At 41.3% G+C, this 26,992-nt stretch overlaps 1 protein-coding gene across 9 annotated transcripts in view; it reads left to right on the forward strand.

Moving 5' to 3' along the window:
* The window catches only part of ITPR1 (inositol 1,4,5-trisphosphate receptor type 1), a 328,561-nt gene that overhangs the window by 76,797 nt on the left and 224,772 nt on the right, over positions 1-26,992 (forward strand). The window contains exon 2 of one of the 9 annotated variants that reach the window (XM_034658676.1): positions 10,787-10,873. The exons of the other annotated variants lie outside the window; for them this stretch is intronic. The gene's annotated coding sequence lies outside the window, so the exon portion shown is untranslated. The remainder of the gene's footprint in view (positions 1-10,786; positions 10,874-26,992) is intronic. 9 annotated transcript variants of the gene reach the window in all.

Here is a 26,992-nt window from a genome sequence, read left to right on the forward strand (position 1 = left end):
GTTATGTTAGTTTCAGGTGTACGATGTAGTGATTCAACACCTCCATACATCACTCTGTGCTCCTCAAGACAAGTGCTCTCCTTAATCCCCATCACCTATTTAACCCACTCCCCCACTCCTCTCCTCTACTTGTTCTCTATAATTAAGCAAGTCTATTTCTTGCTTTCTCCCTCTCTCTCTCTTTTATTTTCCCCCTTTGCTTGTTTGTTTTGTTTCTTAAATTCCACATATGAGTGAAATCATAAGGTATTAGTCTTTCTCTGACTTATTTTGCTTAGCATTATACTCTACAGCTCCATCCATGTTGTTGCAGATGGCAAGATTTCATTCTCTTTAATAGCTGAATAATACTCCACTGTAGATACAGACCAGATCTTTATCCATTCATCAATCGATGGGCACTTGGGCTGCTCCCATATCTTGGCTATTTTAAATAATGCTGCTAGAGACATAGGGGTGCATATATCCCTTTGAATTAATGTTCTTGTGTTCATTGGGTAAATACCCAGTAGTGCAATTGCTGGATCATAAGGTAGTTCCATTTTCAACTTATTGAAGAAATTCCATGCTGTTTTCCACAGTGGCTGCACCAGTTTGCATTCCCACCAACAGTGCACGAGTGTTCATTTTTCTCCATATTCTTGCCAACACCTGTTGTTTCTTGTGTTGTTGATTTTAGCTGTTCTGATAGGTGTGAGGTGATACCTCATTGTAGTTTTGATTTGTATTTCCCTGATGCCAACCGATGTTGAGCATCTTTTTATGTGTCTGTTGGCCATATGTATGTCTTCTCTGGAGAAAAGTTTGTTCATGTCTTCTGTCCATATTTTAATTGGCTTATTTGTTTTTGGGTATTTAGTTATATAAGTTCTTTATATGTTTTGGGTACTAACCCTTTATTGGATAGGTCATTTGCAAATATCTTCACCTATTCTGTAGGCTGCCTTTTAGTTTTGTTGATTGTTTCCTTTGCTGTGCAGAAGCTTTTCATTTTGATGAAGTCCTAATTGTTTATTTTTGCTTTTGTTTCCCTTGCCTCAGGAGACATATCTAGAAAAAATTTGCTACAGCTGATCTTAGAGAAGTTACTGCCTGTGTTCTCTTCTAAGATTTTTATGGTTTTAGAAAAGTCTCACATTTGGATCTTTAATCCATTTTCAATTTGTTTTTGGGTGTGGTGTAAGCAAGTGATCCAGTTTCATTCATTTGCATGTTGCTGTCCAGTTTTCCCAACATCGTTTATTGAAGAGACTGTCTTTTTCCCATTGGATATTCTTTCTTTCCTGCTTTATCAAAGAGTAATTGACCATATAATGGTGGGTTTATTTCTGGATTTTTTTATTCTGTTCTCTTGATCTGTATGTCTTTTTTTGTGTGCCAGTACCATACTGTTTTGATTACTATAGCTTTGTAATATAATTTGGAGTCCTTAATTATGATGTCTCCAGCTTTGCTTTTCTTTTTCAAGATTGCTTTGGCTATTCTGGGTGCACGACGAGCTGTGTAGCTTTCTACATAGCTGTATTTCTGGAGCAGCAGCTTGTGGATGGCCCTCACCACTTTCATTTAATGCATGCTTCTCTGATTTATTTGGACAATGTACAGCTGTTCTTCTCACATTTTACCATACGAGGCTATCACCCAGGGTATTGTTAAAAATGTAGATTCTCTAGGTTTAGAGGAAGGACTGAGGTCCAGCATATCCAACAAACTCCCAGGGATGCTGATGCTTCTAATAGGTGGACCACACTGAATAGCAAGAGTCTAGAAACCTGGGGATATTAGTAGGTCTTCTGAGTCACTGATGATGAGCTCCGTGATCATTAGTTAGGTCAATTGATTTTTTTGTTAAGTTTGTAAGAACAAGTACAGTATAATTAAAAATTATCTTCACTATTGAAATTCATCTAGAAAGACAACTTCTATGATTGCAATTCTTCTTTTTTTCTAAGCCCTTTTTACCTCATAGAAAGAATTATAGCTTCATTTTGGATCAAAGATTTCTTGAGTTCACCAACTCTCACATTAGAGGAGGAAAGGCTGTAATTGCAAATGTGACCAGTGTTATAAAGGAAATGGGAAGGATACCAGGGGTGTCTGTATCAGGGTATGGACAGAAGTCATATTGGTTTCTTAATCTCTGCCCCCCATCTTATCTTAGTGCATAAGATAATATATATAATGCACAGAAAATCTTGGAGGGTAATAACCTCATTACTGGAAGCTCATCCAACAATGAATTGCTGGTGAAACTGCATATTCCATATGTGTCTTGAAGTAACAGCCCTTTTACTTCCGGTTCATAGTTTGTTTATAGCAAGCAGAAGGAGAAAAATTATTGCTTTTAGATTGCTATAATGCCTAATATTATTGGGCTTTTTAAAGGTGGTAAGTGAATAAATTGAGCTTTTGTATAAGTATGTTTCTTGTTTTAAATTGTTAGAGGTTAGAAACTGAATTACATAAGATTCTATAGGAAACAGATTTTTCTCTACCACTTTTTTTTTTTCAAGAGTGATTTTTCCATCTTTTGAGTGACAATATCAGAGACTACAAAATATCACAGGAGAGAAAAATTCAGTTTGGCCTTCTTGATGAATTTCCTTCAATTGCACGTATTGGCCTCCATGTTCAAATTAGAAATTTCCATGGCTGACAATAATCCAGTTATTCCGGGATCCTTTGCCACTTACAGTTGTAGAACTTAGGTGTTTGTAGGGTGAAAATTGACCTCAGTACTTACCCAGCCCAGTAATCAGGTATTGTATGATGGGCTTCCTCAACGTTTGTGTTTCTGTTGTTCATATGCCCCTCCCCTAAGTGCCCTCGTGTTCAGTAATCTTCCAGTCGACATTTGTGCAGGAGGCTTGACTGATTATTGAGGGCTCTCCTGATTGCCATAATGAAGTATTTAGTTTCCAAGGAACAACAAAAAATTTTTAAATGGCCAAACCTCAAAAAGGTTTTTTTTTTTTTTTAACTGCGGATTTTTTTTAATGCCTTTTACATTTTGTGTATGTGAGCACAGAGTCCTGGAGATAGGCCAGATGAAGTGTTAACAGTGACCATTGTAGTGTCATCAAGAGGGTAGGACTCAAGGGATCAAAGCATCTTTTGTTTTTTATCTTGTAATTTTGAGCATTCCACAGTCTGATTAGAACAAAAATTTGATTGATCTGTGTGATACTTCCAATTTCAGCCTACCAAAATGTTTCATTTGTATCCACCTACCCAATTATAAGAGTTAGTCTATGGCTGTCATGACTTGAACATTAAGAAATTCCATCTGGGCAGCTGACTTCGTGTGGTGGGCTTGGGATCACATCGCCTGGATTTAATTTCCATCCCCACAGCTTATCAGCCATATGATGTTGGGAAGATTACTTAACCTCTTCCAACCTTTGTTTCTTGCTCTAAAAGACAAGTTGCCTTGATAATGAAATGAGGTGATATTGTAAAGTAGTTACATAGTACACAGAATACTGGAAGCATTTATTACTATTTTTTAAAGATTTTTATTTTTAAGTAATCTCTATGTCCAGTGTGCGGCTCGATCCTACAATCCCAAGATCAAGAGTTGCGGGCTTTACTGACTGAGCCAGCCAGATGTCCCTGGAAGCATTTAAAATAATAAAACAATTGAGAATTTGTTGAGCTCTATAATTATTATCATATAATGATGATCATACCTCATTAATGTCAATATATAAATATATTTGTTTTACATATTTTATATATGTATGGTTTGGAATAATAAATTAGAAGAAGCATCAGGTAAATCATGTAACTTGAGCAAGTGTTGTCTTCATGGAAATTTATTTATTCTTTTCAGGATAAACAGTTGTGAGATGGTTGCTGGCTTGGCTGTGCTTAGAGGAAATATTGGTCAGTTACCCACTCAGTGTGTCCATCTTTGGTGATTTCCCTTTAAAAACAAAGTCTATTACTGATTTGGTTCTTTTCTTTTCTTTTCTTTTCTTTTCTTTTCTTTCTTTCTTTTTCTTTCTTTTCTTTTCTTTTTTTAAGATTTTATTTATTAGAGCACTCACAAATGTGTGCACAAGTGGGGGGAGGGGCGGAGGGAGACGGAGAAGAAGCAGGCTCCCCACTGAGCAGGGAGCCCAATGCCTCTCTGGATCCCAGGATCCTGGGATCATGAGCTGCAGGCAGATGGTTAACCGACTGAGCCACCCAGGTGCCCCTGATTTGGTTCTTTTCTATAGGAAAGACATATTAGACAATGGCACTGAACTAGAATTTTTGTTTTAATGATAGAGAGTTGAAAAGTGGTGTTCTCAGATGATATAGTGGATTGTGTGTGTGTGTGTGTGTGTGGCAAAGGATCCCGGAATAACTGGATTATTGTCAGCCATGGAAATTTCTAATTTGAACATGGAGGCCAATACGTGCAATTGAAGGAAATTCAATCAAGAAGGCCAAACTGCACGTGCACAGGCTGAACAAAAAGAAGTTGGAAGGGGCGCCTGGGTAGCGCAGTCGTTAAGCGTCTGCCTTCGGCTCAGGACGTGATCCCGGCGTTGTGGGATCGAGTCCCACATCGGGCTCCTCCGTTGGGAGCCTGCTTCTTCCTCTCCTACTCCCCCTGCTGTGTTCCCTCTCTCGCTGGCTGTCTCTCTGTCACATAAATAAATAAAATCTTAAAAAAAAAAAAAAGGAAGTTGGATACAGACTTTATGGGAATTTTTTTCTTTTATTGCTTTTTCTTTAAAGCACATCCCACCTTCAGCAGATTATAGGTATGTTTCATCTAGATTGGATAACTAGCTCTAACTGCATTTTGAATGTTAAATAAAGCCTTCTTTGTAAACCATGTGATTTGTTGCAAAGGCACCCCTCTGATGGAGAATCTTAACTTACTAATTGAGGAGGAAGGTTAAGATTCGCAATAGTGAAATAAGGAATTGGTTGGTTGATGGTTTTTCACAGAAAGTGGTTTTTCAAACTTACCCAGCCATAAGCTATTCCTTATGACCTATGTCACCCTTTCAAATAGGAGACAGAACTAGAGAACCCCACAAATCCCCCGTATTTTGCTTTATGGAAACTACCACATCAGATATTCCAATCAGCATGGTTCTCTAATCTGATATCCTTGGCAGCAAGAACAAGTGTTACAGGGAGTTTATAGATGAGCGGAGTGGACAGTGTTTTGCGTCTGTGTTCTACAGCTCACTGATAAAGCACGTGAAGGATGTGGCTTTAGTTCTGCTGTCCCACATGCTTGCTAATACTCCCCCACAACTGTCCTTATCCCCAGCCTCTTGCAGGGACAGAGTTTCCATGGCCGAGCTGATCGCAACAGACTCTGGGCAAGCCACAGGGGCTGAACTGAGCACGCTCAGCCTTCTCCACGCCCTCCAATCATGGAATGGAACTTCTTCCCACTGGGAGGTGGGATTGAGGGGAACTGGAGAGAGGCTAGGTGTGTCACCCTTGGGTAGATTCACCTACCAAGGGAAACATCAGGGAAGAAGAATGAAGTTCCTAACTTGTCCCTGTAAATATTTATTGTTTCTATAAATACCAAGCAGTATGTTAGGTGCCAGAGCGGTTAATTAAACTCTGTGCTTCTGGACTTCATAGCCCTTAGGACTTAACTGTATTGACCCCAGGATATAAACCTGTTTCAAGTACTGGTAAAATTTCAAAGGGATTTTCCTAAGAAGCAACCCCAAACTGCCCTGATAGCCCAATCATCTTGGATAGTGTTTTTGCTGGAGGCAGCATTAGGGTAGAGGAAGAATGTCAAATGATAGTTTCTCTTGTGCTCCTGGGAGGTCCATGAGGTTCTTGTCCAAAAGAGTTGCTTGTGTGGATGAAACCCATCTCCTATGATTCTAGGGATTCATGTCGAGTACACCTCCTTGTTGGAGGTCTCAAAACTCCCAGGGAAGACTACTTTGTTGTTCCCAGACCACTGTTGTATATGTCAGTTACTTTTGCATAATTTTAGGTTGTTTGCCATATTCTATATAAATCTCTTTTAGGAAAATTTAGCATGGTAGTTGTAGTCTATATTGGGAATCATCCCTCTTTGGTATTAAATGAGTCTAGGACAACAAGTAACGCCTACCGCATTACAAGTTTCATATGAAGTAAACATCTATTTTTGCTTTGTGCAGACTCCACTGTATAAAGTACTAAAAATAGCCAAATACTCAGAAACCATTTGTGATACAAAAAATGACTGTAGGGGGAACCGTTTTGTTTTCTGCCCTGGTTATGACTGGATAGTACAGGCCAGAAATCGTGCCCTAGAACTACTTTTGTTAGGTCATTCCAAGGCTTTTCTGGTGTTGAAGGCCCTGCAGTTTTCCCTGTGGACTTGAAATGTCAACTTGCCCACACAAACTGTTAAAGAAACTTAAAATAATTTAGACAGGCTCTATTTATTTATTTATTTTGATTGCCTAAAAGAAATGGTCTATTTGGGTTGTGAAGACTTTGTGAGTTTTTGTTGTTGTTGTTGTTGTTTATTGTTTTTTGGGGTTTTTTTTTTAGGACTTAAGGAGAGAAATGGAAATAAACAGACCATGGGTTAGAGTAACCAAAAGACAGAGATGTTAGGCCTTTGAAAATCTTAACCACATTTCCTAATGTTGATGTTGTTTCTTAAGCTCGGCTGGCATGAGATTTGAATATTCTTGTGCTCCCATACTGGCCTGTGTCCTCTTACCAAGTAGTATATTTGCCAATGTTGTCAAACTGGCATCAGCAATGAAGCTCTGAGCTCCTAGGTTGGATGTCTCTGATTTTTATCAAGTAGGCAGTTTCCCTTTCCCCCCCAGCAAATAAACAAGCTTTCGGATCCAGAAACATTAGTGAGTGCCAAAGGAACAGCTGGTTATTTTAATGCCTAAAGACTGCATTCCGGCTGCATCTGTAGGAAAATGCTCTTCTCCCAGTCTGAGTATGTCCAGGATGAGCCCTGTTGACCCACTTCTTGGTGTGCCTTGAAGAATGGGTAGTCACCAACTCCTTGCCCCACCTGCCAGCAGGTGTGCATTTAGAGATGCACGCAGTCATGTGGGCCTCTAGATACCATTTCAATTTGTGTTCTCATATCCAAACTTCAAGGGAAAAGAAAAGATCCAAGGTGGTAAGTGACTGGCCATGTTGCATTGAAAGGAAGTGGAGAGAAGACACACATTTTGGATTTAAAGGGACTAATAATTGACTGGATGGTGCATTTTCTCCGAGGCTCTTAACCCTTTGAATGTATCTGTTCATGTCTGTGAAAGTTTCTTACCCTTTGTTTGATATCTTTGTGAGATGGTTAGCTTTCAGGAACCTCAGTGTCTCAAGGAAAGTGAAAGCAATACTAAGACTTTCTGGAAAAATTTATGGAATGTGTCAACCTTCTCACAGTGATATGTGTGCCTAAGGGAAACTGTCTCCTTTTCTGTAAGATCTCCATACTCTGTGGGCTGGTGGCATGTCTGAAAACTTGCAGAAGACAGTGGTGAAGTCTGTGTCCAAACCCTACAGAGAATTGTTTTCTCTCTCGTTCCATTTTAACAATCTTTGTTTCTAATATTTATTTAAATTCATCTTCAGCATGTAAAAGACTCATGGCATGGGGGGGGCGGGGAGAAAAGATTTTTTAAAAATTAAGGCATATTTCCTGTAAAAGAGATTTGCTAAAACAGGAAATTGGATTTGGAGCCGCTTCAGAAGCAAATATGTATATAAAATATACATATACAAATAGATGTTTAAACACAAGTAGTCTCATAAATAATTTCATTTTAAAAAATGAAAATTCATTGGGTAATCTCATCTATAATAATGTCTAACTATGTTCTTTCGGAACTTCATGCTATAAAACGGTGCGTATATGACATTGAACAAGGAAAGGTTAGGGTTTGAATCATAGCACCAACTCATTTCAGTTCGAGTTACGTGTTTCATGAGAGTATGTTTGGCAGCTCAGCAGGTTTGAAACTTCCTGAAAGTGTCAGTAGTTGGAATCAGTACATTACAGGCCTCTCCTTGGCAAAGGATTCTTTTCTTTTGTAGTTTCTTTGCATTTTCTTTGCATTTGCAATCCTTGCTAGTAGAATCGAGATACTCACATTTCTGTCATCCAGCTGGCTAGTTTTAGGAAAGAGAGCGGGAGCCCGTTCTTCCTTGGCTTTTAGCTTTCACTTGCCTTATTTGGTAAAGCTGTGGGCTTCGTTGTTCTTGGAAAGGGCTGTTTCACCAGTTTCAAGGACTATTTCCCACTTTCATCTAGTTCTGAGCTGGAAACCAGAGCTTGCTTGCAGCTCTGCGGTGTCTGTTTGAACTGCGGCAATTGCAGGGTTGGAGTATCCTGAAGAATTCTCAATGTATACAGGGCTGAGGGTGATATAGCCTCACTAATGAGATGTTTACATGTAATATATATAGTGCAGTGTAAACTTCCCCTGGAAACTAGGACTCATGAAAGAGGCTGGCTCTTTTGCTTTGTTCAGGGCCTGGACAGGGCTTGTCCTTCTCGCTTTTCCCGGTATCTTGGTATCTAGATGGCCTTTCCCCCAATTATTACTTCCGGTTTTGCTTTCTCTCTGTCTCTTGTGGGGCTTTTTCCTGTCCCTTTTAAGGAATAGATAATTTTGTTCACAGGAGAGCTCCACATCCCAGGTTTTAATAGAGCTCAGGGTTTATTATTCTTAAGTACCTCTTTTGATGTTATTTATAAGAAAACTTGTTCTTAACATGTTCTGTTATATATGAAGTCATGTTCTTAGCACCCTCTTCAGCTCCCCACAGCTTCCCTTAACCAAGTGAAATCTAGAATTCTGACAACACATCTTTCTCTTGTCTCTAAGTAGCATTACTTTAAAAAATAATGGGCATACATTTTAGATAGATGAGAAGGTGTGGCTTATTTCTTGGAGCTTATATGTTTTGTGTTTTACCCTAAAAAGGAAGTTTGTAGACCTCTAGTCCTCAGAAAGATAGTTATGTTCTTTCTGATAAAAGATGGGGATGGAGACGAGGGGGAGGAGAGGAAGCGAGGTTGATGTAAGCTTATTGCCAAAAGGACAGTCATTTTTTGTTGCTTCGTGGGGTTCTTTTTGCGTTTGTTTTTCGAGTTTTTTTTTTTTTTTAAAGTAGAAGGAAGTTGGATTTATTAAGGGTTTGGAGGGAGGGGGCTGAAGGAAATGTTTTTACCTCCCAGAATGCGGAGGCTGCCACTTAGTGGGAGAAGCAGCAAAGCTCCCAAACTCACTTTCATTTTCAAGGACCTGTTGGTGGAGCGTTTTTTCATCTTTGCTGCACTTCTCTCTTCACTCTGCATGTCACAGAAAGACTTCCTGTTCTTCCTTCCCCTGCAATTCGTTTTTCATGTGTATGTGGAGTCATGGGATGCTAGCCCCGTCCCAAGAGGCTAGTGAAGAAGCACATGTGTAACATCTAGAAATTTACTGGGATGGAAGGCCTGCAGGAGAGAATCAGAAAGATAGCCTCCGAATGTTAAATACCAGGATTAAACTGAACACTGTCAGAATATATTACATGCCTATCCAGGCCAGTTACGGGGACACTGGTGTCCGTTACCCTCCTCACTTACTAATTCTGTGCCATTCCCTGACTGGACAGCTGTTTTGGAACCTGAATGCTTTGTTCTTTCCTGTCGGGTTTGGGTTATTATTATTATTATTATTTATTTTTTAAACGATTTTATTTATTTATTTGACAGAGAAAAAGCACAAGCAGGGGGAGCAGCAGGGGGTGGGGGAAGCAGAGTAGGGAGCCCAACATGGGACTCGATCCCAGGACCCTGGGATCATGACCAGAGCTGAAGGCAGATGCTTAACAAACTGAGCCACCCAGGCGGCCTTGGTTTGGGTATTATCGTTTTCCTCTTTAGGAAATAACAAGTTTGCCGAGATTCAGAGCTATATGGTAGGTATGTAATGAATGTTTGCCTAATGCTGGGTTAAGTGGGTAAACCCAACCCATTATCTGTCTGTATAGGGTGAACAAGAATATTTTGATTTAATGACCTGTGGTCCTTCTGCACTAGAGTTTAATGTTTCTTGGCTGGAGTTAGTTCCTTGATCCTATTTGTTATTCCTTTTTACCTATCCTGAGGCACATAATTCTATGTCACACTCAATCGAACGCTTAGGGTGTGCCTGGTCTGTACCAAAAGCTTTTGCCCAGTTTGCCATTTCTTCTGCATAGCAACACTGGGAGGCTGGTGCTGGTTCTATCTTTGTGCGACTATTGAGGAAACTGAGGCTTAGGGATTAACACGCCCACAGCAACTCAGCTAGAAATGTACTTCCTTGCCAGATGCTTTGCTGTACTGCCTCCTAACACTGTTTAAGACACAATCCGGCTGCCCAGAGCCTCGAGCGGTTTTTTTGATGCAACTGGTATCTGGACACCATGGTGCAAGGACTCCCACCTAAATTAAGTGCACATAAGTTATTTGTTGTTTCTTTGATGAGATCACCTTTTCGCCTTGCTTTGTTGCCATGCAGTCTTTTACCCTTCATGTCCCTTGTTTCCTTCTTGTGATTTTTCTCTGACTCAAGTTCATTTACATTGCAGGTAGCACTCAGACCTTTGGGTCCTTTAAAGCATTTGGTTCGTGAGCTTGACTCTGCCTGAGAATCACTTGAGAGAATAAAAACACAAATTCTTGGGCTCCATCCCTGCAGCCGAGAGGGGGCTTAGGAGTACGTTTTTGTTGTTTACATTTCCCTGGAGATTTTCATGAGCAGCTAGGCTGGCTTTAAGGCATTGTTTCTCGAACTTGACTGTGCAGGTGGAAGGATGCAGTGATCCTGTTGAAATGAAGATTCTGCCTCAGTCTGCTGATTGGTGTCTACCTGCCCGAGCTCCTGCCTTTCTAGTAAGCACCCATTGATACTGACGCCACTGACTCAGTCTTTGAAGTAGCTGGCACTTAGGCTGTACTTCCCTTCCTTTTCAAATCATTATAGTGAGTAGTATCTCACAGTGGCTGGAAATTGCGTCTTCTGACGACCTACTGGAGGTATGCCTCTGGGGTAGAGGGAGAAAAAGGAGCAAGATGGAAACTGTCTCTGTTCGAAAAGGACTTGTTAAATAGGCAGGCATTCTTAATTACCAGCTTCATATCTAATCTTTGTCACTGAAGGCTGCAAATCAAGCTGCTAGAGGCTTCTTGAAGACGGTTTCTAGCTGCAGAGGTTTTTAACACTTCTCATCTCACTCTGCTAAATAGCCTGCTGGAATCCAAAATAGAAGCTGTGTAGGGAGATTCTCTCCTAGCATAGTTCAGCTGCCAAGCATGCTGTCTTAAGCTCGCATTGATTTTTTTTTCTTCTTGGTATGGAATCAGTCATACAGAATCTGAAAGCCCTCAAAGACATTTTGTTCAATCTGATATTTGATCCTGGAGTATGTCCCCTTGAGCATCCTCGCCTGGTGATACCTAGACCTGACTGTCTATCAGAATCATTTAAGAGCTAAAAACATTTTTTTTTTCATTATGGAAGAAATACATTCTCTTCGTGAAACAGTGAAGTATTGGTGCAAGGCTTGTTGTAACCCAAGTTGACCGCTATTATCTAATTGCTCTGTAACCTCCCAGATGTTTTTTCTCTGCATTTCTACTTTTTAGGCCTATTATTGAGAGTGCATTTTAATATTTTAATATTACAGTGAGTTTTTAAACCTAGTATTCAAAGCTGCAATGACATCCTGTTTTCACTTGGCTTAGAGACACCCTACTTGGCTGGTTCTCCAGAACCTGGCTGGCTGCTCCTTCAGGGTCTCCCTGACAGTCTCTTCCTCTTTCTCACTTCCAAGTGTTGGTTTGGTCCAGGGCTTGGTTCCTGGACCTCATGTCTTCTCTGGGTTTACTCCTCATGCTCTCATCCGTCCTTCGAGGTGCTAACAAATGTGTTTCTTCAGCTCAGATCTGTCTCCCACGAGCTAACCACTCACACTTCCGACTTTCTAAGTGACCCTTCCACTTGGGTGGACCTCAGAGGCATTTTAAACTTTGAATCTGTCTCAAACTGGCCAGTTCTCCTTGCCCCTTTCCTCATCCATGGCTGCTTTTCTCCATCTCACTGTATGGTGATTCTTGTTGCTCAAGTAAAATCCTTAGTTTTCTGATTCCTCTCCCTCCTTGATGTACCGCATCTCAGCCAGCTGAGTCCTTGCTCTGCCTTCGATTATGTTCCACATCTGCCTACTTCCCACCTCCCAGTCTATAGCCACTGCCATCTGCTTCTCAGCACTCGACCTCATTGCAGGAAATATATTTCATAGTGCAGCCCATGGGGTATATTCATATGTCTATAGGTACGTGTGTGTGTTACATTTATATGTTTATGTGACTGCAACAGAAGGTTCACAAAACTGTACTTAACCTTTACTGTTACAGTGTATCCTGATACTGCACTTTCTTTTACTACGTGGAAAAATATAAGTGGAGACCCACTAAATTGATTTCGTTGATCCAGTTTCATTTGTGAGCTGCAGTTTAAAAAACACTGGTCTGGATCCTTACTATTTAAGGTGATCTGTGGAGCCAAGAGCCTTGCCATTAACTGGGGGCTTTTTAGAAATGCGAATCTCAGCCCCTCTGCTGGCCCGTTGAACTGCACTGTGCATTAAAGGAGATCCCAGGTGGTTGGCCAGCACTTGAAGTTTGAGTGGCATTGTCTGGAATGACTGTTGTGGTTGTCCACTAGCTCTTTCTTCCAGCCATGTCCCCTGGAGTCTTCCTCACCGTGCCCGGAGCTGCAGCGGTCCTTCTAAGACCATTCAGAATAAGCAGTTCCTTTGCTTACAGGGCTTCCCACTTCACTTAGAATAAAATCCTATAGGACACAGTATCAAGTCAGGTTCTCAACCTTGGCTGGTAGCTTGTTAAGATCACCTGGAGGAATTGAAAAACAAATGAAAAATGGTACCTGGAATGCATCACAGAATTGGATCGGAGTATCTGCATAGGCAGCTGGCGTTGAGAACTGCTGTTTGACCCACCATCTGACCCCTTCCTGCTGCTCAGAACTGACCTGTGCGTGGCCCTCCTGGCTTGCTCAGCTCTAACCACATTGGTGACTTTACCGTTCCTTGCACAATGGTGAACTAATATCTGCCCCAGAGGCTTTGTCCCTCCTGGCATTTTCTTCTGTATTATTACAGGGCTCATGCCCTTATTTCCTTCGTGTGTTTGCATAGATGTCAGCATCTCACAGAGACCTCCCCTGACCGTCCTGTCTTATATTGTCAGCTGCTTCATCCCTTTTCGTCCCTCCACCTTGCTTTATTCTTCTCTATAGCTGTTGTTACTCCCAGAACTATATTTAGCATTGTTGCCTTACTTATTTACTCTCTATCCCCTCCTCTGAAGTTGAAGCTATGTGAGGACAGAGACCGTATCTGTCTTGTTCAGTATTGTATGCCTTGTACCTAGAATAGTGCTTGGCCCACAGGAGATGCTGAATTAGCATTTATGAATGAATTAGAGTCAGTAGAGTAAGTACATGGGGGTTTTTTTTGGCTTTTTACCACTGAGTCTGCCCATGCAGTTTCAAGACCATGAGGCAGGAAGAATGCTTCATCCCTAGTAAACTCTAACTCCGGTCCACTCCATGTATTTTGATTCAGTACAGTGTTCCTTGTCTGAATGGCAGGATAACTTGAGTGTCTTCAGAGCACCAGATCTTTACCTTGAGCTGGTTTTGCTTTTTTTGCTAGGGTTTGGCAGACTTTTTCCTTTAACCTGGGCATTTTTTTTTTCCTTTTTGAAGAGACGCTTATAACTGGCTTATAACTGAATAACAGAAATGTACAACATTTAGGACTGATATCAGAGTCTTAAATGTCAGAGGTTATTTTGGCTTAGATTTGGAGTTGATGTACTTAAATGATAGCTTGCTTTATCTTAGTCAATTTCTTTTTAAGTCCTCATTTGGAACAGTGTCAGTTGAACAGAACTGACATAACTGCATTACATAATCAGACTTTTAAAGGATGCAAATTGAAAAGTCATTGCAGTTAGGTTTTAGAACTTCTTTTATTTTATATGCTTTGAGGGTTGGTCTTCCTGCTTTTGATCTGAGAGCCTTGATCCTTCCTCCAGTTGGTTAATTCAGAGATAGGGTTCTAAGGAATTCTTCAACCAAAAAAAGAACACAGATTAATGTCCATGTTTAATGAAAAGATGTAAGGGCAGGGGACAGCGTCAGCCTTAAGAAGTGTCACTAGAACCTATCCGCTGTACCATGGAATGCCAGGAAGCTGCTCGAGCAACCATGGTTATTTAAGACGCAAGAGTCTGTCTCTGAGCCTAGTGTTGACTGGGCTGTTTTAGATTATGTGTTTATTCACTCTTGGTCTCTCTTAGGCACCTTGTCTTTTAGTTTTAATACTTTGGTGATATTCCTTGTACATTAAGCTGTGTTTGCATCAAATTTTGCTCATTACTTATAAAATATATGATCTTTCATCTACTGTGAGACCCATATCTAGCTGTTTAATCAAAGCAGTTCTTGTTGTTTTCCCTTGATGGCCTTTATATTAATCATGATTCTTCAGGGTGCAGACTGAACCCAGCTGATACAGGAATTTGTTGGTTTATGTAGCTGGTGGGCGCGGAGGGGCCGAAATGATGTCATTGTGTCTAAACAGGCTATACTCTGCCATTTTCTCCTTGTTTCATCTCATCTTCCCTATGGTTGGGCCTCATTCTCAGGCCGGCTTCTCTTGGTGGTGTCTACACTGTGGAGCGCAGCTCCGGATTTGCATGCTCTTCAGCCATGCCATGGGAAGGAAGATGGCCCTTACTAGTTTCTCCAGCTTATTAAATCCCATTGACTCTGGGGCAAGGTGCTCTTAGCACTGTGGCCAGGGGACACAATCCCCTTTTTAAATAAGGCTGGGTCACAGTCCCACCTTTGGAGCACGAAGGTTGAGTGAGCCCCACCCAAATACAAGGGTTCTGGGAGGAGGGTGGTTCCATGGGGGAAATCTGAGTAGCATTGGGAGAGTGGGGCTTGGTCTTGGCTGGGCATGCTAAGAACAAACAGTTGACTTCTCTGGTGTAATCATTGGAGAGTGACCTATGTTCTAATAACTCAGGACATGCTCTGTGCTAAGATGAAAACTTGCTCAGTGGGGAGACTTGCTTTGTCACTTGGTGTATGTCTAACAATATCTGTTGTTGAAGCTATGAAGCTTCCATGTTTAGTATTAACTTACATGTTTTATGAACTTAGACACATCATTTCCCTTCTCCGTGTAGCCATTACAATGATTTGTAAGTGGGAGGCCTACGTAAGGCTACTTTCAGCTCTAAAACCTTGTGATGTCATTTAGGCCACTCTCCTTTTTCAGAGTAAGAATGTGCAACTCGAAAGTGACCACTGCCAGTGGCAGTGTCTGGGTTGCATTTTATATTTTATCTAAGAGCTGAGTTTAGAAAGAAGTGAAGACAAAAGCAAGGAGGCTAGTAATGGATTTTTTTCCCTCCTTACAGCCTTGAAGTTGATTCAGCAGTAAAAACTGAATAATTGTGTGGAAAGTTCTGATGCTAGTTCCTTTGGAGAAGAATACTGTAGAAGAGAAAGGCTAGTTTATTCTATGATAGTTCTATTACAAGGCATGAGAAAATAATACTAAACAGACTCATCCCTATACTGGGAGAGCCCAGAGCAGAAGAAGTTGAAGACGTGTTGTTAATGATATGCAGGATAAGGGGGGAGATGAAACTGAACTTGGGTGCTGGCTTAAGGAGCTCAGGCCTTTATTTTGGCAGAGAGCCTTTGAAGATGTCTGCATAGGGAAGGATATAGGCAACAAGTGTTTAAGAAAGCCAAGTCTAGTGGAGAGGTGGAAGACAGCAGCCAAAGAGGCAATGGGGAGAGTCCCTATGGGAGACTATGGGACCAAAAACCAAGACAGAGGCAGCACGAAAGGTGGGGTGGCTGTACGTGTAAGGTAGATTCACTAGAACCTGCTCACTGGCTTTGGGGGATAAGGAGAAGAGAAATAAGCTGAGATAATTTAAGCATTCTTTCCTGATGTACCAGGAGGTTAGTGATACCATTAATCAGGACAGATGGTTAGGAGAACGGATGGATTTAGGGCAGGGACAGGGACAGAGAATGATTTGACGCTGGTTCGTGTCATGTTGCCATGCCACGGGTAGGTGTCAGCTACCCATATCCTTGAAGATGCCAGATGAGATATGAACAAATGTGGAGACACCTATCAGGCACTTAAATTCTGGCCTGCGGTTTGGGAAAGTCATTAGAGCTTGAGATGCAAGTGCGGATGTCTTCAGCCAAGAGGTTGCATCACTCAGGACTAGGTCTGGCTCTTACAGAACAGAAATATGAATCACAGGGACTTAAACCAGATGGACATTGTAGTGGCTGCTGTCGTTGCCCTGCCTGACCCCCGGCATCCCCATGTGTTCCTCCTGGGTTTTGTGAGCTCCTACAGCCTGAGCTCTTGCCTCACCGTGGAAAGACTGCCCTCGGGCTCTGGAAGAGATTTTGCATTAAAACATGGAGACCCGAAAGGGCCTGGGGGTCTCTACCATTCTCCACCCTAACCCGGGACTGACTGACAGAGAAGAATGAAAGCCCAGCAACCCAGCTTCAGGTTAGGATAACAGGAGGCATCATTTATACTCCAGGGCTCTTCATAGGGTGTCATCTGTAAATTCTGCCTAAAAGTCCACCCTGATGGGCTTCTCTCTTCTCTTTGGTGCTTGCTCCACCACCCTCTAGGGCTGTCCTGGGGGCATTTTCTTAATAAATCATTGGTACATGAATTCTTATTTCATTTTCCCCTTCTGCGGGACCCAGCCCAAGACAGGTCTTTACCTCAGATACAAGAAGTCCAGATATAGGTGTCCTGGGTCTGGTGTGGCAGCTGCATGTTAGTGAGAGCTGGGTGCCTTGTCTCTTTCTGCTCTCCTGTCCCTACTGTGTGCCTTGCTTAGGTTGTCTCTTTATCATAAGTTGGCTAGTTTAGCTCCAGCAATCTTGTTTACGTTTCAGGGTGTGGAAATAAGGAAAGGGCACAAGGATGTACCTACCCACTGATTGAGCCTCCTTTAAAAGCCTTGGCCAAAAACCCTTCAACTGTGGCCATCGTACTGGGAAGCTGGGAAGTGTGTGTGTGTGTTTAAATCTGGGCCCATTGCCTCCACCGATAGAGTGTTCTGTTAAGAAGAAGGGGGATGGGTACCGAGTAAGCAGTAAACAATGTGTGCCACAGAAGTTAAAATCAACACTAAGCACACAGATGGTGCTGCTCATGGAAGCCTGTGTGAGGTGGAGAAAGTAGAGCATAGTGTTGAGGAAATGGTCTCTGGACTTAGACCTGGTTTTAAAACCCCTCCTCTGGCACGTACTGCATGGTGCACTGGGTGTTATATGCAAGTAATGAATCATGGAACTTTACATCAAAAACTAGGGATGTACTGTATGGTGACTAACATAACATAACAAAAATTATTAAAAAAAAGAATTCTAGTATTATAGAATAATAAAGGAAGAATATTGGGTGAAAAAAAATAAAACCCCTCCCCTGCTCTTGTGTTTACCTGGTATATATAACTTGGGCCGATGGTGAAGCCTATGTTTCCTCATTTGAAAATTGAGAATGGTAATAATAATAATGGCACCTAGCTCAAAAAGTACTTATGTGAATTATTAAGGTAGATGTTGTATATGAAACTCAGTATAATACCTCGTATACATTACAGTCCGTTTGGGCCATTACGGATGAGGGACAGGGGCAGTGGCTCAAGGATGTTTTTAAGAGCAGGGTAGAGAGGAGGCCTCAAGGGGGCCAGTGAGGCAGAGCTAGGAGCTTGGAAATTGCCTGGGAAGTAACTGCTTCCGGGGAGGGTGATGGAGAGTGTCAGATGGCACCCAGATTAGGGGGAACGCCATCTGGAAAGTCAGCTCACTTTTTAGCATTTAGGTCATTGATGACCTTTGAGAGAATTTTAGTAGTGTGGCTGGGGCAGAATGTTTTTATGAAATCAGAAAGGCCAGGTACGACCGTCATTTCATAGATGGAGAACTAGGTATATGTTTGTTTTCTTTTTGGAGTTTGCCTGAGCATACCTTGCCCTGCCGCATCTGCGCCTCCCTGCACCCCCAACCCCGACCTGATTGATTAAGATGAAACCAGAAATTAAATCCAGGATCCCCTGCTTATGAAGGCCTTGCTGTGAATGCCAGCAGCATTTACAAAAGAGTGATAAGCCCAAATTATAGACAACTATTGTTCTAAAAGGTTCCCCACATTTCAGAAAGCTCACTAAGCTTAAATTGGTGTGTGTTTTTCAGGTTTACTCTAACAGTAAAGCTATCAGCCACGAATTGAGAAAAAGTGCCCTAGGATGTGGGAAGGGGTCTGCATTTATGGTTGAAAACTAAGTCCATAAGCAGATGAACTCTTTCCCTGAGTTTTCTTTCCTGCTTTTAAAGTTGTAGGTTTAATAATGGTTCTACCTGCCCTGCACTTAGCTCCATATCTTGAACCTAGTAGCTAAGTGAGATTATCGTCTGTTATTTGTGTGAAGTGGTGTTTGTGTTCTGCTGATCCCTTGTTTACAGGTGGCAGATGGGGAACGTGGGGTTTGTTTATGGTCTGGAGGCTTTAGTAAGTGGTCACAGATGGGTTTTCAGTTCTCCGAACCAGGTTGTTATTGCAATAAAGGTGTGAAGTGTCACCTTTCCAGTTTGGGGTTATGTGGATCAAATAACTACCTTTTTGCTAGAATCCTTTTCACTCTCCTGCATGGAAATCTCTCTCCTCCCTAAAATCTTAGATAACTTCTTAGGATCAGAAGTCCTCATTAGCTGCTTGACCTTTTCATATTCCCATTCATTTGTATACCCTTGTTAGTGTTTAAATCCAGCAACTCCATGCTTATGACACAGGAAAAGACACAAGTCACCCTATGGGGGAATAGGAATATGGTTGTAATTCACATGAAAACAAGTTGACTTTATCTTGTTTCTCTGGGTCAATAAAAGTGTGTAATCTTTTAGAGACTGATAGTCTCAGTGTATTGATATGTCAGCAGTGGTTTGTGGCTTACTCATTTTCAGCAAATACCGGTTAGGACTGTAGAGTGATAAGTAAGTAAATTAGCTCAGAGAGAACTGGGCAAATTAGAGACTAAGTATATGTCCTAGAGGGGTCCTCTCCCTGGCCTGCAGCTATTTGCTGCCATACAGAAATAAGAGCCAGTGTTGCCAATTTCTGTTTTTGTTTGTCTTTTAATGAAAAGCTGGAAAGGTGGATTTTAATGTGAAATTGCCTACTTTTACATAGTGGCAATTAATATCAGTCTGTTCAAAACATTGAGCAGGCCAGATAGAACATTGTCTATGAGCTGGATTTGGCCCTAAGCCCACCAGCTGGCAGCTCTTGCTTGAGATAATAATGTTTTTCAGTGAAGCTGCTATTCATTCAGTCAATGTGTCCATATGCACAGAGGCAGGTTTTGTGGGGCTGAGGATCTGTGTAGGTGATGATGATGTCCCTTGAGCCCCCGTGGAACTGCTGTCTACAGCAGTGGACAATTGAGACAGCAATCCAGGGCCGTACATGAGCAGTTTAGTAAGAGAAGAAGGGTAAAAATGATGAGGGGTTTGCAGGTTTGAGAGATGACTTGTGGCTGGCGTCACCAAGGAAGGGTGCATTGAGGTGCACTGTGAAGGCGATGGGGCACAAGGGGCCGTACGAGCTATGAAGGAACACAATGGAACTGCAGAAGTGAGGCAGAGCACGTGCATTTAGGGAACGCTCAATGACCTGGTTGGGCTAGAAGTAAAGTACCAGTTAACTTTGGTCCACAGATTCTGATCTAGTGTGATGTGTGACCTTGTTTAGCTGCTGCTCATCACAGGCCACGCCTCCCAGCTTGGCAGGACATTCCTGGCTGTCTGCTTGGCATCTAAAGTGCACAGAGTCACAGTGGTCTCCTCTCTTGTGTTAATCCTTGCACTTGGACTTGCAAACACCTACAGAGATCATGCATTGAGAGGCCCGTAGTGTTAGAAGACTCTCAGAGTCAGCTGGGTTGCTAAACCATCCTGGAGCTCACCTGCGGTGTGGTTCTGTGATGTTCCATCGAATCTACCTATTGGGGAAGGGGGTGAGAATGGCATGAGGCCTGTACACCTAACTAAGGTCTATACGACTTCGCACAGCTCTGGATAGTGAGTCATGCTGAGCGTACATCCTTCTCCCAGTTAAGGTTTGCTCCTGGTCTTCTCGCTGCTCCTGGTTCCAAGGAAGCAAGTCTTCCCTTCGGTGACCTGTCATTGCTCTTTTTCTGGACATGACCTATAGTAGTCACATCTCTAACTGTGACGTGATTCTTGACAGCAACAAGAAGGTCTTCTCCCTAATTCTCTGGGTGTATTTCAAGAAACCCTAGTTTGGGGCGCCTGGGTGGCTCAGTCGTTGAGCGTCTGCCTTCAGCTCAGGGCGTGATCCCAGGGTCCTGGGATCGAGCCCTGCATTGGGCTCCCTGCTCTGCTGGGAGCCTGCTTCTTCCTCTCCCACTCTCCCTGCTCCCCTGCTTGTGTTCCCCCTCTCACTGGCTGTCTCTCTCTCTGTCAAATAAATAAAATCTTAAAAAAAAAAAAAAAGAAACCCTAGTTTGACCAAAGAATTATAAAAAATAAAAGCAGAAAACTTAGGAAACACAATTATTATATCCACCTTTAAGATGGTCATAAAACATGGGAGTTATATTAAAGGCTCTGTTCAGTCTTACAATAAAAAAATAGTTTTAGCTTTGTTCAGATGAACTTTTCCAAAAGTATACTAAAAGTTAGCCTGTCAATTGGGAGTGTCCTAGTTGAGGTGTGATGTCATGTAAATCACTTAACTTTCCTGAGCCTCCCTTTCCTCCGAGAGCATTGTGAAGTCTACTGGGTGTCCTGCTTCCTCTCTGGCTGGGATGCAGTTTGCTCCTGTCTCCTAGTGTGGCTTTCAAAATGAAAGGTCATATTCTAGGTGTGTTCTAATTAGTGCACTGGATCATTACTAATTTTTTTTCCTGGCCATTCATTATATTTCAGTTCCACATAACACTGACACATTCTACTCCCATCATTCACACTCCTTCCCAAGACAGTTTTCCCTGTGTCTTACTTAGGAAATGAGAGTTTGCTCTGTGTTTGAGTGTGATGAGGTTTGTTTTGTCCCCTTCCTCTGGCTTGTTTGAAGCCCATTTGCTGCTATCCAGTGTTCTTATGAGCCCTCCAAGCTACAAGCCATCTGCAGCTTCAACACAAAAGAGAAAACTATTTTTGGAGAGATCTATTGAAGGAGGCATGCTCTCATTTGGAGAATAGTATTGATAGTATTTACTGTAGGTTTTCCATGTGTAGAACATTTCATCTTTACTACAACCTTCAGATGTGGATCCTGTATTTATTGTTAGCACTATGTTGCTGGTGAGGATATGGGACCTTAGAGAGGTTGGGTTTGTTACCCAAGGTCACAGAGCCAGAAGTTACAGAGCTGGTCCTGAACCCAGAGCCTGTGTTGTGAGTTTTGTCTATAGTTGGAAATCATCAACCCATAGGCAGGCTCCTGCTCATGCTTGTTTTTTGTTTAGCCCGCATGGTGTTTTAAAAATTGAGTTACTTGCTTCACCCTTAAAAATTTCAGATTTTACATGAAAAGACAAATTTTTGGCTTTTTGGGAAAATTCAGATCTAGTCACATTGGATTAGCATTCCCAGATGGCAACATTTGTTAGAAATTAAGTAGTAGCTTCCTCCGTTTCCCTGGGAAGCACTCTAAAGTTTGCTCACATTCCTCCATTTCCTATGGCCTTACCTTAAAGTTCTGGAGTGGCTACTGCAGGGCTGGGTTTGTGATGCTGGGCTTGGTACGTGAAAACTGGAGATAAGAGAAGTAGTAAACTCTCAAAGTGCAAATTCCGTAATGAAATTAATTGTCTGAAGTCCTTACCCACCTAGACAGTGGCGGTGGTTTTTCACTTGGATTCGTTGGGGGCTTGGCTTTACTTCCCTGGCACTAGCATGAGTCCGATCTGCTCTGTGCTGAATCAGTCTTGGGCTAGACGGTATCAGGTTGGCATGTCAGTGTATAGAGTTGTAAGGTGGTGGTTGTAGTTTTATGGGGTTTTTAAATAGCTTTATTGAGGTGTCATTGACGTATAGTGTCAGTGTCAATTCGTTAAGTTTTGACATATGCGTATTCCTGTGATACTACCCCCAAAAGTCTTATCCTGCCCGTTCAGAGTCCCTATCCTCTCTTTCCTACAATCACCTCCCCACCCTCCTCACCCCCAGGACCACTGATCTGCTTCATCACTATAGATTAGTTTGCATTTCCTAGAATTTTATATTTAAAGGGAATCATGCAATGTGTACTCTCTGTTGTTTGACCCCTTTCATGAAGCATACTTATGTCAAGATTCATTCCTGTTGTTGGGTTTGCCAGTCTGGGTTTTCGTTTTTTGGTTTTTGTTTGTTTTTTTGTTTGTTTGTTTTTACTGCTGAGCAGGGTCCATTGCATACCTCAGTTTGTTTATCCACTCAAGGCAGATTTTGGGGCATTATGGTCCTGGTTTCTGCCCACTCATCATGCTCCCTCAGATTCTTCCCAGGGGTTAGAATTGAAGTTGAGGATTTCTAAGGTCTTAAATGATTCAGTGATTCTGAGGAAATGCCAGCCACGGGTCTTGTTGTAGATGACTTTACTGGGGAGTGAGCACATGGGCTGTTTAAAGGTCCTCAGCCTAGAGCTCAGAAAGAATGCCTGTCTCTGCATTCCTTCCTGTCGTGTGTGTGTGTGTGTGTGTGTGTGTGTGTGTGTGTGTGTGTTTCTTTGTTTGTTTTGTGAAGAGTTTAAAAAGCTTTAATTTTTATCTTCTAAATTGAGAACGCTTTCCTGGCATTTGTCAAATACATGTGAATGTTTATGTGTCTTCTATGTAAAATGATAGTCTGTGGGCTGTTTAGAAATTATAATGTGGAGATTATGGTGTGAAGGGTGGTATTCTGGGAATTTAAAGTTAATGGTGGTAGATATATTCCTTGGAAAAAGGTCAAGATTGTGTCATACAAGCTAATTTCTATGGCTTTCCCTCTAAGACTGATTTGCTCCCCAAAAGTAGGTTCCACAGAACATCCATAGCCTTCATAACACAGGAATGGAAAAATAAAAATATGAACTCCACTGAATTTCTTGGTTGGGTAGTACAGCTCATGAAACCACATCGTAATTTTGTGGTTTTCACAAAAATCCATTCACTGTTATAAGTTGCATTTATTCCTGGAAGAGAACTTGGTCAGAGCTAACTTGGCCAAATATGGTGTCACGTCCATAGTTTAAAAAATCATTGATAGTAAAGAAAAGTTGCCAGGGAGTAGCACCTCACACTGTCTTTCTGTCAATAAGACCCCATTTGGAAGACCTTCTTTCCTCTTACTATATTTGAAAAGCTGGGTTTTCAAGACCTAAGTATATCACCTCACATTCTTACATACTAGAATGTGTATTTTTTTTTGTTCCTTTATTTTGTGTTTAACTTTTAGAGAAACTATGCTGATTTTACATTTCAGTGGTCTTTAATTATATTTGTAGGCTTTCTTGTGAAATTCCAGAACAATTTTTTGGAATAAGTAAAGTTTTGTTTTGTTTTGTTTTGTTTTCTTTCTTCTTTTGGTAAGAGTTGAGTGTGGAAAGATTTGGTGGACGTTAATTACCTGTTAGAAGTGAAAGGGAAGGAAACCCATAATTTTTACTCAATTGATTTTTCAATGTGTATCCAAGACAATTAGGTGGGGAAAATAGTAATTTCAACAGGTGGTACGGGGGCAAGTGGATTTTCACCTGTTGGATCCCTACCTCACATCATAAACAAAAGTGAATGCTATGGATCAAAGATCTAAATATGAGAGCTAAAACTATATGTATCCTAGAAGAAAACATAGGTATAATTCTTCATGACCTTGGATCAGGCCATAGTTTTTTGATATGACATCAAAAGCTTAAGCAATAAAAGAAAAAAATAAACTGGACTTAATGAAACATGAAAACTTTTGTGCTTCAAAGGATAGTATCAAGAAAGTGAAGAAACAACTCACTGTAAGGGAGAAAATATTTGCAAATCATTTTTCTAGTAAGGGAGTAGTGTCTAGGGTATGTAAAGAACCCTTACAACTCACAATTAAAAAATAAATATTCCAATTTTAACATGGGCAAAGGCTTTAAATAGACCTTTCTCCAAAGGAAGTATATAGTTGCCCAATAAGCCTGTGAAAAGATGTTCTATATTATCAGTCATTAGGGAAATACAAAGGGAAACCACTAGGATGACTAGAGTCAAAGGTGGTCAGTAATAAGTGTTGGTGAGGATTGGAGAAATTGGACCTCTCATGCTGCTGGGATCATGAAATTATGTAACCACTTTGTAAAACAGTTTGGCAGTTCCTCAAAAGGTTGAACATAGTTATGACATGACCCAGCAATTCCACCTTTTAGCATATACACAAGAGAATTGAAAACATGTCTGCGTAGAAACTTGTACACAAGTGTTCATAGCAGCATTATTCATAATAGCTAGAGAATGGAAACAACTCAAATGTCCATCAGCTGATGAAGAAATACAATGTAGTCTTTCCATACAATGGGATATTATTCAACCATAAAAAGGAATGCCATAATATGAATGAACCTTACAAACACTGCGCTAAATGAAAGAAGCCAATCACAACAGACCATGTATTCTGTGATTCCATTTATGTGAAATGCCCAGAATCCATAAAAGCAGAAAGTAGGGTAGGAGTTGCTAGTTGCTGAGGGGAGAACCGGGAGTGACTGCTAATGCGTCTGGGGTTTCTTTTCGGGATGATGCAAGTGTTCAGGAATTAGTGGTAGTAGTTACACCAACTCTGAATTTCCCAAAAAACCCTTATTGAATTGTATAGTTTAAAAGTGCGAATTTGTTGGATATGAATGAAATCTCAATTAAAAAATGAGTACCTATAGAACAATTTGAAGCTTACTGGTAACAAAACACGAAAATGAAAGATGAATAAATTAAAATACCAACTTTTGACTTAAAAAACAAGTGAAAAAAGAAGTAAAAGGAAAGGAAATAAGGCAGGACCTCTTTTTTAGATGACAGTTTTCTATTGTATTTGAGGATATATTCTAGGTGGGAGGTACATTATAATTCATTCAACAAAGGTTATTGAAGGCTTATGCACTGGCTAGGCCCTTTGGAACAAAGTGATGAATAAGACCCAGGGCCTGTATTTGCAGGCCTTTGCAGAATTTTGGAGGTGGGAGATAGGAGGAGATCAGGGTGATAGGGTGGAAGTTAGAAGTCTTTGCTGAGGCACCAAGACACAAAGAGTAATGCATTCATGTGGATAGATTCTGAGCATTTCTAAAGGCATTATCTGTAAAGAGTTACAACTGGATTATTTGGAAAGCTGAGTTTGTGTCTCCCCTGCTTGGGAAGAGATGGGGGTGTCTGATTCCAACTAGGGAATATCTAAGGGATGAAAGGGGCTGACTAGGTGTGTTAATAAGTAAAAAAAGTACTTCTGCTACATTGGTATCACTGTGCCCAAGCAAAGAATTCCTGATTTTTCCATTGTGTGTATGTGGGCCATGTGTGAGAGAGCTGGTATGGAGATCGTCTTAGCTGGAAAGGAGGCCTCTGCAGAGAAGAACCTGGGGGCACAGTGCTGGGTCTTCAGGGACTGAGGAGGCCTGTGACTGCCAGAATAGATAGGTTTCCTCCAGAAGAGGAATGAAGAGGAGGGACCTCTAGCAGTGGCAGGCTGATCTCTAGGATGCCTGTTAAAGTGCCAACCAGAGCAGAGGGACACCAGGTCCTTACAGGTGCAATGCCCTGAGAAGGGCATGGTATCCTTTATGTAGTATTCCAGCTGGAATTGAACTGTGAGGAAACCTCAGACCCCAAATGAGAACTCTACTGGGTTTAAAAAAATGGGAGATTGTTAACAACAGTTAAATGTCATGGTCATAATGGATGAAGATCAGCAGTGGTAGCGTTTTAAGTAAATGTAGTCCCTGATCCTAACTGGATCTTGAACTGGGGTGGGGAAAATGCTAGGAAGGCCATTGTTGGATCAAATGACAAAGTAGAGATGTGGACTATGGGTTAGATAAAAGTACAAGATCAGTGTTAAATGTACTGAAACTGATAATGTGCTGTGGTCATGTTAGAGGATATTCTTATTCTGAGGAAATGGACACTGAAAGAAGTGTCAAGGGCATAATATAATGCAACTTGCTCTCAGACGGTTTAGGAAATTATTTCGTAGGCCATTCATATGAATCATACCTGTGAAATGTTCTCTATTCTGTAGGTGTGTAAAGAGAGAACAGGAATGATAAACCAAATGGGCAAAATGTTGATGAAAGGTGACTTTGGGTAGAGAGTAGTTTATGTAGTACTCTTTCAACTTTTCTGTAAGTTTGCAATTCTTTACAAATAACAAATCTAAGAAAAATTGCCCAGTGAATGAAAAAGTCAGCTTTAAGCATCTCTCATCTAGGGCTGGTTTATGAAGCCAGCTTGATACGCTCCAGCCAAGTCAGAACTTTGCTTCCCTTCTTCCCACATCTCCTGCTGCTACTCAGATGGGATCCAAAGTGAAGTAGGCAAGACAGGAGTAGGGTGGGGAGGATGGAGGCATAAGAGGGGAAGTGGAGGGAGTGGAATTTTAGCTCGAAATAATATTGAGAACTTTGATCATCATCAAATGGATCTAGATACTTATATTTCTCAATTGTCACTATTTGCAGTCTAGGATAGTCAATGTCTTGCTGTTACTAGAGTCTTACCCAGTTTTTTTTTTTTTTAATCCAGAGAGAGAAAAGAACCTTTTCCAACAAATACATTTTAAAATGGTGTTAGATGTTTTCTGATTTAATCACGAGTCCACATACCCATTACACAGACAAGTTA

This window comes from Ailuropoda melanoleuca, chromosome 4, assembly GCF_002007445.2.
Source record: "Ailuropoda melanoleuca isolate Jingjing chromosome 4, ASM200744v2, whole genome shotgun sequence".
NCBI classification, from domain to species: domain Eukaryota; kingdom Metazoa; phylum Chordata; class Mammalia; order Carnivora; family Ursidae; genus Ailuropoda; species Ailuropoda melanoleuca.